At 38.4% G+C, this 12,027-nt stretch overlaps 1 protein-coding gene across 1 annotated transcript in view; it reads right to left on the bottom strand.

The window, feature by feature from the left end:
* The window catches only part of PLAGL1 (PLAG1 like zinc finger 1), a 54,626-nt gene that overhangs the window by 41,385 nt on the left and 1,214 nt on the right, over nucleotides 1-12,027 (bottom strand).

The following is a 12,027-nucleotide window of genomic DNA, read 5'->3' as shown; positions in this document are numbered from 1 at the left end:
CAGGCATATTCATTCTAATGACCTGACATTATACGACCCAAAAATGCACCTCAGTTTCATGCTGCATGCCAAAGAGGTGCATTGTTAACCAGTCACCACAAGACTCTTCTGATGCTGTGAAATCATGTGTCCACCTTACTCAGGCAGCTGAAAAGGGACACTGCTATACCTCAGGTACTTGGAAGAATGTCCAGCACAACTCATTTATAGATTCACAACAGCCTCATATAAATGACATTATTATCTAAGTACCTTTTACCATAATTTAAGTTTGTAAAGGGAAAAAACAAATGAAAGTATTTTTTCAAAACATCTGTGGTAAGTAACACAGTCGCAGACGTCTTTAAAACACACAAGCAAAGATATGACAGGAAAACCGCACTTAACCTACTTACACTGAGATTAAATCAGGAAGGACTCTCTTCCTCCGCTACAGAAATCAGTTGCTGGGGTTTAACTTTCAGCATACCTTGTGACTCAGGTTGCATCCATCAGCAGAAAACACACCTTCAGGAGACAACACATCTATCACAGAGCATTTGCATTCCACCGGTGTCCCTACTTGTGTTCTTTTGGCTACTGCTAGTGCTTGTGGCTGGCTAAATGCATTTCTGCTGACAGTTTCTCTTCTCTCAAATTCATGAACAGGAAAGAAAATAATAATAATATAGAATAATATAGAAATAATACAAATAATATAGAAATTATTTAAGATTAATGGAGTACTAAAAGGGAAAAATTAATATGCAGGACCAAATTCTCCATTTAAAGAAACTTATGGAGATTTTCTGAAGTTTGTGTTAGTCCCACACGTGTGTATCCACATCAGGATTTTGTACATGCTAAGTACAACTCATCAAACATGTCCAACAGTGTTATTCTGTGCATTTGTTTATCTACCACATGTAGAGTCCCTCACTGGTGAAAATTATAAATCACTTTTTTTATAATATAAAATAGCATAACTTGTAATGTTCCAAATAATTTTTTTTCAAATCATGGAATTATTTTACAATTATAAAACAGAATAACTGTTTTGCCATCATGTTTTTCTTTATGTAAGAGGATTCTGCATCTTTCCCTTGATTAAGCAAAAAACTTGAGCAGTACAACACATAAAAGCTTGTGTCCCTGATCCAGAAATCTGCCTCATTAATATTGCAGAAGTTCTTCATATGTAAGCCTTATTTGTGAAAGTAAAAAACAAGGAAACCCCAAAATTATATATGTAACATCTTTCTCTTTAACAAAGGGCTATGCAGAGGTAAAGGAACTGTACAAAACCGTAAGGCAGACTGTGGGTGGACAAAAGTCATAAACTCAAGGATATATTTTCTCTAATGTGTTTACTAAGAATATTTTATATAGCTTCATGATAATGTTTTAAATTACGTATACATATACATACACTATACAAATATATAAACTGGTCCTGCTGCTGAAGGAAATTTTATAACTATGTACACATCTCTACAGATTAAATGCCTTGGTATGCAAGCAGCCAAGAGCGCTGTTAGTTGCCAGTAACTTCAAGATGTCATCCTATTGACTTTGATAATTTTTGGATCTGTTGGCTCATATTTTGGCAAATCTATATGTAAAAAAGTCCTGCCTTACCATTCCTTCCACCAAACAATCAATAGTCTAACCTGGTTATGATCACCTCAACATGTAGCATCATCAAATATGGTCCACATATGCACTTAATACATCTGTTTTCAGTTTAAAGCAATACCCCACAATTTTCATTAAAAGTAAATCCATTTTATATCCTGTGTTCTGATACCAAAACACAAAGACCAACAAATCCCACTCCATGTTTCTCAGCAAGTTTTTCTTGTTCTGAAATATGGCATTCTCTCTCATCATAGTTTTCCTAGCCTCTATCACTCCACGTTGATCTATTTTGGTCAGCAAAAGATCTATGGCAGACAAGGCATCACACACAAGTCTTTGCCAGTCTCCAGTGCCCTGATAACAAGAAATGCTATTAAACAGTATTTCTAAAAAGGAATAGTGACAAAAGGGAGAAAAACTCTTAAGGAATGATACCAAATGGCATCTCATGCCAGCCTGCCTTACTGAGGGTTGCTCTTGTTGTTTGGCTTTGCAAAGCACTCAGCATTTTGACTTCGATCCAGCAAAGCAATTCTGCATTTCCCATGTCTTTCCACCACTGACTTGCAGGGAACTATTTGTACACATGAAGACAAACCTACGCTTCCTATTTTTTGGGTCAGGATCAAGGCACCAATCATCTTTCTGGATACTTGTTTTGTTACGAGAATTGGTTAAAATAAGCTAAAAAAATAAATCTTAAAAGTGTGAGCTTTAGAAAGCCTCAAGACCCAGGAACATTCCTAAAATAATTTGCATTCCACAGCAGCAGGGCAAAACCATTTCCATTTCAATGAGCTTGTGGAGAGGACTCTGGTCTACTGGCTGAAACTCAGGACTGAACCCTGGCATAAAATAAACACCAAACCCACTTGTAGAAGGTCACGTGAGAAAGCACTTTTTCCTGTTCTCCCTCAATACTCAATACACTGGCTAAACTCTTTACTTCAGACCCGTATCCCAACACTCATTTCAAGATAGGCACTTTCACTCCTCTCTGCTGGACAGGGGCTGGTTGGCAGGGAGTTTTCCTGTCCCTTTCCTGCATCATGCTCAAGCAGCTGTCCCCAAACAGTTCGACAAATATTTGACAAAAACCTTGGTTTTAACACTTGCTCCTTTCATGAGCTTTATACAAACAAAACACACTAGCAGCCACAAACTTTCCAAAGTGGTAAGCTAAACCCACAGTGGAGACAGACGGACAGACAAGTTCCCCCATGCTGCAACAGTAACTCTTGTGACCAGAGAGGGGGAAACACACTTAGCCAGTACTTCAGCCATACATCAGTAAACTTCAGGAAATCATAAAAACAGATTTCTCATCTGGGAGCCTACATGTTACCTCACACATCTTGCTTAGTAATTGAAAATCTCCCAGCCTCAGATGCTCCCAAACTTGCACTTATCTACAGCACCACCCAGACACATCCTAAGCACTATTGCAATAATGTGATGCAGTATGTAATGTTGCCGCTAAACACTTTTATTCAAATTATTTGGTCAAATTCCACTTCTCAGTTTTGCTCACTCTCACACACATTTAGCTGCTTCAAATTTAAATGCTGTGAAATTACTACTCCACTCAGAAACTTGTAAAGAATTTTTACCTAAAATAGGATTTCAGGTCAAGAATATTGGTATTTTTCAGGCATTTTAGATGCAACAGGTGATCTTAATAGTGACTTCAACAGGTTTAGCAGCTTGGCATCTTTAGTTGCTTCATAAAAGCTAGATGTCTCTATACATAAACTATGTATCAAAACATAATTAATGCTCTTCCACAATATGCCTCGCTGTTTGTAACCAGTGTCTCAGCTGGAAAAAGTGTTTTCCTTTTTCTGTCCACTCCTGCAGGCCTCAGATTTCCTCGAGCTGGAGGAAGCAATGATAACACTAATACATCCTTAAACTCTAAAGCATAAGCAAAGAGTTTCCACTAAGAAATTAATATTCAAGGTAGAGAGACAGCAGTAACTGATTTCTTTAATTCAATGCCACAAGCCTTATACTGGACAACAGCTGCCTGTCACATCCCTCCGTTTGTTTCCTTCAACCTGCACACTCAGATTTTCTGCCAAAAGCAGCTGGATCTGTCAGCAGCAAACTCTGCAGCAATACCATCTATATCCTTTCACTTCTGCTCACACATGTGGACTGGCTGGAGTGGGATACTGCATGAAAAATGCAACCAGCCACTTCACACACTACAGAGGCAAGGGGCAATTATTAGAGCTAATTTACTGAAAATGGCCATCACAATAATTGTAAGGGGTTAATTCTGTTGGAACTAAACTATAACTTGAGGAGTGATTCCTTATTGCATTTGCTTAAAGGGTATGTTAGTTTTAGTGATTACATTTTCATAGTAGTGCTTAGAATCCTATGGTGCCCAAACCTAAAAATATCCAAATACTCCAAGAAGAGATAAAATGTTGCTCCCCACTGTCAACTCAAAATCAATTGAACCTCTTGTTCTCCTTTACAGTTTGTAACGCAGATTTATAACTGCAGGTTTGGACTGGAAGCCGTCTCAATAACTGCAAGGTATGCAAACCTTTTTGGGATTCTATGTCACTTCTTGCACATTACTCAAACGAGAAGCCAATAAAATGCAGCATTACATGCACGGTGTTCATGCTTACGTAAAATTTCAACCTGCACAGCAACGTTGTTTTACTGTTTTCTCCAGCAAAACTAAAACTTGAACAAATTAAAGGACACTGTCTCTTCTCTATGCAAACTTCTTTTCTTCAGTGAAGGAGAATGCCAAAGGAATTATGAACCAGGATAACAAGGCCAATGCTGAAGAGCCCTGAGGAGACCGGTAAAGGAGGAGTTCAGCCACTACTTCCAGAGAATGAAAAAAACAACTTAAAAATAAGCAACCATTAACTCCCTGTCAATACCAAATAAATAGCGTGAAATATGGTCCACCATGGATTAATGAATGCAAAGTGCAGGTAGATATAAAATACACCTTCTATTTCAGCAGTTCAGCATTGTTATTGTAGTCTTGTCTGTATGCCAATTTTTCAGAGACAGCCTTGGAACCCGATTAACTTCTACCAGCAGAGGCAAAGAACACTTATTTCTTAATTTAAAAGTTATCCTGATATAGAAAAACTTGTTACAATAATGTTAAAAAAAAAAGTGATCTCTAACCTTTTAATAAAAGTTCACAAAATGGTCATTTGTCTGTATTTCTTCACTCAGTTGAATGACTTGACTTCAACTCCCACTCTGATATTTGAAACATCCATCCAGTATAGTTCTGTGAGTTAATGAAAAATAACCCTAAAAAACTCAGATGTTTGGCATCTGCACCCCAAGTTATCAGAAAGTTGGTTTAATAATTTTTAAAAACCTACATAAATATATTCTGTCAGATTTTTATGTGGAATGAGAGGTCTGAAAGTGGAAGAACTTTGGGTTATCTAACAATGACAGCTATCCAATACTTGGATGGTTTCTGTCAACAATTACTCAAGTGTATTTTACTTGTCACACCACGACATTCTAGTCTCCAACATTTACTACAATCTTAATTAAAAACTAACAGATTTCTAATAAATGGTCACTAATGATTTGCCAACCAGATTTGTATTATGAGAATCCATATGATTCAAGAGCCAGTGGCTCTGCTGGGACAAAACGAAAGCACTCTCCACAAAGACGCTATTTGAAGTTGTTCTGTAAACTCCATGGATTCAACTTTTGAAGAATATCCTTGTCAAAATAAATTATATTAAAATGACAATGTAATGCAATTTCAGACTCTGAAACCCAAATATATTATTAGAAGTATGACAGCCTCTTTAGTACCTAAAAAGATGTGCGTCAATTTTTGCTATCATGCTGTAATTTAATAGTTAAAATTATAACCTGACTATGAGTTTTTCTAAATTAGATGATTATTCAATTAATTTATAAAATAATCACCGACCACAAAAATAATTCAGAGCCTTATATAGTCTAAAAAGTCAGTGAATTTGAAAAGTAAAAGTTTTTACAGTAATATATCCTGCTAATATTTTTACAGATCAAAAAAGACCCTCATTCTACATTATTGTCAACTATTTTGTGAACTGCTTTTTGAACTGGTTACAAAACACATAAAATAATCTCCTTTTTATTCTCTATTTTCTATTAGCTAAAGAGGCCTATACTAATTTTTGTAATGTGTTACTTTAAAATTATTTTATAATGTTGAGATATTAAATGTTGATAAAAGTGGTAAGAAAAACAGTAAAAATCTGATAATTTTAGTTTTCTCAACCAAGTCACTTTGATGACTTCTAACATCTTATATACTCTGTGACTCAGTATTTCATCTTTGCTACAGATCCAGAAATCTATAAATATTTGCCTGTATCGGTGCTGAAGCCTGCAAAGATTTGAAGTGTTCTGAGACTCAGATTTTAACACTGACAAATCACTGAAACTGTAAGAACAATTTAGAGAGGAAAAAAAAAATCACTTCAAGTCCTATCTTTGCTTTCAGAATAAGATAAAGAGGGAAAACCAATTTACTCTCCCTTGCTTTGTTTTCTTCCTTATCAACCTCTCTGGTTTGGTCAGGGCAGCCTTTCTTCATTTCATTCAATAAATGCTTGAAAACTAGGATACATTTCTATTAGCCAAAAATCTTGACATACCTTAGCAGAATCAAAGAAAAATCTGTATAGCAAATTCATGCATTAAAAAGGGAGATGACTCCTTCTATCACTTACACTAAGAGTGTTTTAGAGAAGAACAGCATGGAAATGTACACAGTTCAAGTAAAGATGATTTCCAAGCCTAAAAATTATTCCTGTCACTGGCAGCTGTTACGTGAGAAGTAAAAAGGTCCAGAAGCCTGGGCATGACCAGTGATAAGAGTATCATTATGATCCATCTGCAACCGCCAAGAGACACAAAATGCCTCAGCAATCTTTTGTTCTAAGCAAAATTAAAATTCCAAAACAACAGGTTTTCAAACCAGGACATAGAGTGTGTCACCATAAAAACACCTCCCTGACCCCCCCAAATGGGTTCACATAAGGGCAAGCTGAGAATACCTTTCAGAACTACAGAATTTCAGTATCACAGATTTCACAGTACACGTGTTTGCTTTACCTGTGTATGTACTTGCTTTGTGGGGAAAGGAGTGTTAAGTTTGTAAAAACAAGTGAGTCATGAACAAGTCAAAATATTTCCAGTAAACTTATTTTTGCCTGAATACACTGAGTTAAGTGAAACCAAAACATTTTGCAGAAATGTATCAGTTTCACTGACTTGTGATGAATCAATGATGTAGGCTGTGTCACATTTCACTGAAATTGTTAGTTACAGAATCACGAGTCAATTGGGTTGGAAAAGACCTTTGAGATCAACAACTCCAACATGACTGAACACCACCATGTCAACTAGACCATGGCACTAAGTGCCATATCCAGTCTTTTCTTAAACACCTCCAGGGACAGTGACTCCACCACCTCCCTCGGCAGTCCATTCCAATGTCTAATCACCCTTTCTGTGAAGAAATTCTTCCTAATGTGCACCCTAAATCTCCTCTGGCGCAGCTTAAGACTCTGTCCTCTTGTCCTGTTGTTAGTTGCCTGGGAGAAGAGACCAACCTCCATCTGTCTACAACCTCCTTTCAGGTAGCTGTAGAGAATGATGAGGTCTCCCCTGAGCCTTCTCCAAGCCAAACAACCCAAGCTCCCTCAGCTGCTCCTCACAGGACTTGTGCTCCAGACCCTTCATCAGCTATACTGCCCTTCTCTGGACAAGGAGAGTTTCATTCTCCTTCATTTGGGATATAATAGCTTTCCCCCATCTGTGGAAATCCTCACCTTACATGATTTTTCTCATTTTCATTAGCATCTATCACTAAAGACTAAAAACATCTACCACTGAGTGATCTCTTGATCTCCTTCAAGTGCCTAGCACCACTGAAATAAGGAAGGGCTATCTGGCTGCCACATTCACAAGAAGTAAATGATGCTTCTACTCAGGATACCTCATCTGCTAGTTTTCAAATGTGTCTTCCACTGAAAGAGGGAGGAGTGGCTTTATTATAGTGCATTTGGACTCATTCCAGCCAGTAGCCCTGGTCTTTTCTTGGATGAGCTGTTAAAACACACAAATACAGTGTTAAAACATAGTGTTTCAGCTGCCAAATCACCTGTTACTGTTTCACTGGGAGAGATATTAAGACACTTGTTTAATTAATATGTGCAATTGCTGAGATATCTAAGTGCAATTGAAGCAGAAAAGCATTATGTCTTCTTAGTTTATCTTAATCACTTTAAAAGGGTTTAATGTCTTTTCCTTACTCAGGAAAGAGGCAGGTGAGCCATGTCTCCCAGCATAAAAAAAAAAAAAATAATCAGAAGCCAGAAAGCATCCCAGACCATGTCCCAGAGCATTTCAAAGGTTGCCTCTCTGCAGAGACAGCACAGGTTAGATACTGCTACACTAGGATTTTCCTAAGTGCACTCTACCAGCTGCTATTCTGCATTTGCTGCCAATGCATTTTCTGCTACAGTTCTTCAGATGATCATTTGATGATCTAAGTTTGACAAGGGACCTCTCAACAGGATAAGTCCAGCAAATTTACTGATTCGTGGATGAACCTTGCCATTCTGGAGTGACTAGAGTTCCTCAGTGGCAGCACATGACTTCCTCCAACACGGTTAGCATCACTGTGAAGACAAAGCTTGGTGCCATCTGTGCAATGGACACGGTGAGAAGTTCCACAGGGTGCGTCTGGGTCACGTAGGTCATCTGCGACACCCCTCAGCACACAGAGCTGTCATTTAGCACTGAAACACCTCTAAGTGCAACATGCAGGTCTGGGTAGCCACCAGCTGAATTATCTTAAGCATGAGAGCAAAAGCTTCCCGGTCAGGACCCTCACTGCCCCATGTAAGGCGAAAGGAATAGTATCACTCAAGACACCCAAGAGATGAATGCTCTCCTATTATATCCCAACATACAAAGGAGATAATTTCCCTGCTCCCAAGATACAGATAATGAAAATAGATAATGACAAAGCATCCTCCTAGGACAGACCCTCTTCCACCTCCCTCAGAGCAGGGGAGGAGAAGACAGAAGACAACAACTGGGACAAGGGATCCCACATTACACAGGGGACTGTCATCCAGCAACTGGGCTGGGATGAACATCAGCACTTACTCCCTGACCCTTGTGGGTCAGATACAGCTGTGAGTCTTTTTCCCCATTACTAAATCATTGCAAAGGCAGGACTATGTGCCACTCACAGTAGATCATGGTAATACTCCTGAGATACTCCTTATATCTTCCTTTATACTCCTAAATTAAGAATAACAAGATAAAATGCACATGATTCTTCTACACAGCTACTTTTCCAGGCTTTTCACTGATACTAACAAGAACTAGAGTTTGCATTTATATTTGTTTATTATCTTCAAGAATTTCTTAGATGAATCTTTCTATACTTAAAACCCGAGGCCCTCCAGAGGAAAAAATTACAACAAAGAAGAATGTTTTGTTACCAACCCAGCACAACTGAGTTTAATTTAAACTCTTTTATGACCCACCACAAGGACTAGAAATGCATGCTTTTCTGTATTTTATTCCAACTGCAGTTTTTGGTGATTTAAGTAAGGGAATATACAGTGTCAGTTTTCAGGGATTCACTCTGAAAAATCACAGAATTGGAGAAAACACTGTGAGGTAATTAGTGTGATCAAGTTATCTCTCCAGCTCATTAGAACTAAAAATCAATGCCTTATGGTAGAATCTCTGTTGTATCATGATTCCAGCTTGTAATGATGGGTAGGTAATACTATTTGGGAAGCTTAAATTTTGCTATCTCAAGTTGTTTGTGAAACAGCTACTCCTAAAATAGTGCTCTAGATGCAGGAAGGAGAAAGATAAAAGCAGATCTACTCTGTCCCCTAAGAGAGAACCAGTTTATAAAGGCATCCTTGATCTGATTTAGCACTGCAACTCATGCCATTGTACAAAAGATCAATCAGGACAAGCAGAAAAAGCAAGAAAAAGAGGAAATATGAGAAGCACACAGACAGTAAAGTCCACTGGAAAGAACTGTCACTTCTATATTGTCATGTTGGAGACATCTAAAATCCAAACCACTCTTTTCACATCAAACTGCAAACATACAGAAAAATGCATTGGAAGACAGAGATAAGGCAGCAAAAAAAGCAAAGCTAGAAGCAAAGTATTTATTTGATTATCCTCAGGATATGTGTGGGATTACATTTTATGATCAACTTTCAAGACTTTCCTATATAGAATTCAAGTCAACTGACCTTCTTTCTGTCCTAACTCTTGTTATTTCCTGCTAGTTATCACAAAATAGCAGTATCCTTGGCATCATTTAAAGAGATTTCCTACTTCTTCCCACACACGCAAGAGAAGAACAAACAGTTTCTTCTGGGTTTAGTGAAAATTAAAAGATGTGGCTGCTTGCATGGTGGCACGGGCTTAAGTAGAAGTGTGTGACTGCTGTTCCCTTGGTGTTTGAAGCAGACTTGTTTGCTTCCCGCTTATCTTTGAAAGCAGGAACATCTTAAAATAAAAGCACAGCAGGGCCAGTAGGGAACTAGTTGGCAATGCTCTAGTTCTGAAAACATCTTGTGTGTCGGATTGCTCTTACTGAAGAGCACTAGTTAGATTTGTAAAGTCAGGAGAAACTTGTAACACCAGCACTGACTGTCTTAAAGTCCAGTGCGTGTATTTACTTATGGACAGGGTGGGGGTTGATGTTTTTTGGGTTTTAATCATCAATCAAGAAATTAGGAGTCTGAGGGAGAGGGACAGCAGCTCAGGTCCCAGGCATGCAGCACATTGCAGATTAAATGTATCTCAATAGTCATAGGGAGCAGAATTATCTCATGATGTTTACTTTCCACTGAGCCCTGACAGAAGGGTAGACAGAGAGGGAATACATGCATGTGCTAACAGAGCTTCACAAGGAGATTCTCACTGCAGAGAAAATTACAGAATTGAACAGAAATAGAAGTTATTGTCTTTAGTTAGAGAGCATGAATCTGTGACCTGCAAGTGTCCAACTTAAAAGAAAATCTACCCACAAGTAATGCACTCAAAATGATTTAACTCTTCATTTTTATCTTTGAAAAACTCAAAAACTCAACTATTTTAAATAAACTTGAAGATGTCAAATTAAGGCTTCAACCTGGTTAAATTTAGAGAATGAACTAGATGATTAAATGGCCCCCTTAAAGAAATAATTATTTATTTTCCTGTGTTTAGGTACCTTCTTCTATCAAACTCTCCAAACCTCCCACTACTGTTCTCACTCTGATGCACAAGTCCAGAAGAACTGGTACAGTCCTTCTAATCTTATTTCTAGTTTTTATTCCCACTCTTGCACAAATAATCCTATTATCAATTTTTAGCATCTGCATGATCAGAACGATCAGGCCCTATTTACATGTCATAGCACTAAAGAATTCAAAATGCGGTTACACAGTTCTACTACTCCAGGATCCATACCCACTCCCATTAGGTTTGCAAATGAGATTTTGACTGCTTTGACTTACAATTCAGGGCAAGTAAGTGCACACTAATGGTGGAAAATATACTGCATGTACAGTGGCACCACAGCAGCAAACATGCACAGTATCAAGTAATAGTCACACAATTTGTCACTGCTCCTGTCCCTGTACCTCTGTCTAGCAGAGCTACCCTTGTTCCACCCAGGGCCACCTGCCCCCCACAGCCCCATTTTGTCTCGCACAGTATGACCACTCCCCATGCACAGAGGCAGAGCAGTGCTCTGTGCGTTGCTTCTTCAGATCAACAACAGGGACAGGAAGGACCGGTGAAGGGAAATTCCCAGTGACACCATCTTTATTCCTCCTCAGTGAAGGGTCAGAGCACAACAGAAATGTTGCACATTACAGGAGCAGTGCTGTACTTCAGACTGCACGACAAAAAAGAGATGCTCTTTCTGGAGAAGCTGCCAAGTCAGGATGGGACTGATTGACACTTTGTGCTACAGTACGTGACTAGGTATCTGAGACTTAAGTAGACAGATTTTCTGCTAAGCACTGGGACAACCAGTAATAAGATGCACATGCTGATGTAATTTTACAACTGCAATACCAAGATGTAAGTGCTCAGATTGGGAACCTCCTCCTCATTCTGTCAGAGCCAGATTTGCTGATCTCCTGGTAAGAATGCCAAGCACATCCTCTCCTACTGCTTCTTGGAAAGTGAACATCTGTATCATTTGTATTTATTCCAGAAGATCCTCATCAAGGTGATATGAATATTCCTACATGTTGAACAAAGTAGCCGCAAACAAATAGATATGTAGATATATGATGTTCCCAGAAACATAGCTTGGATTCTGTCCTACAGTCTTTTATAAATTAAAAATACGAACCGAGG

The sequence above is a fragment of the Myiozetetes cayanensis genome, unplaced genomic scaffold (assembly GCF_022539395.1).
Source record: "Myiozetetes cayanensis isolate MyiCay16 unplaced genomic scaffold, myiCay2020 scf2-11, whole genome shotgun sequence".
Classification (NCBI taxonomy): domain Eukaryota; kingdom Metazoa; phylum Chordata; class Aves; order Passeriformes; family Tyrannidae; genus Myiozetetes; species Myiozetetes cayanensis.
This window is presented reverse-complemented; position numbering and strand designations above follow the sequence as displayed.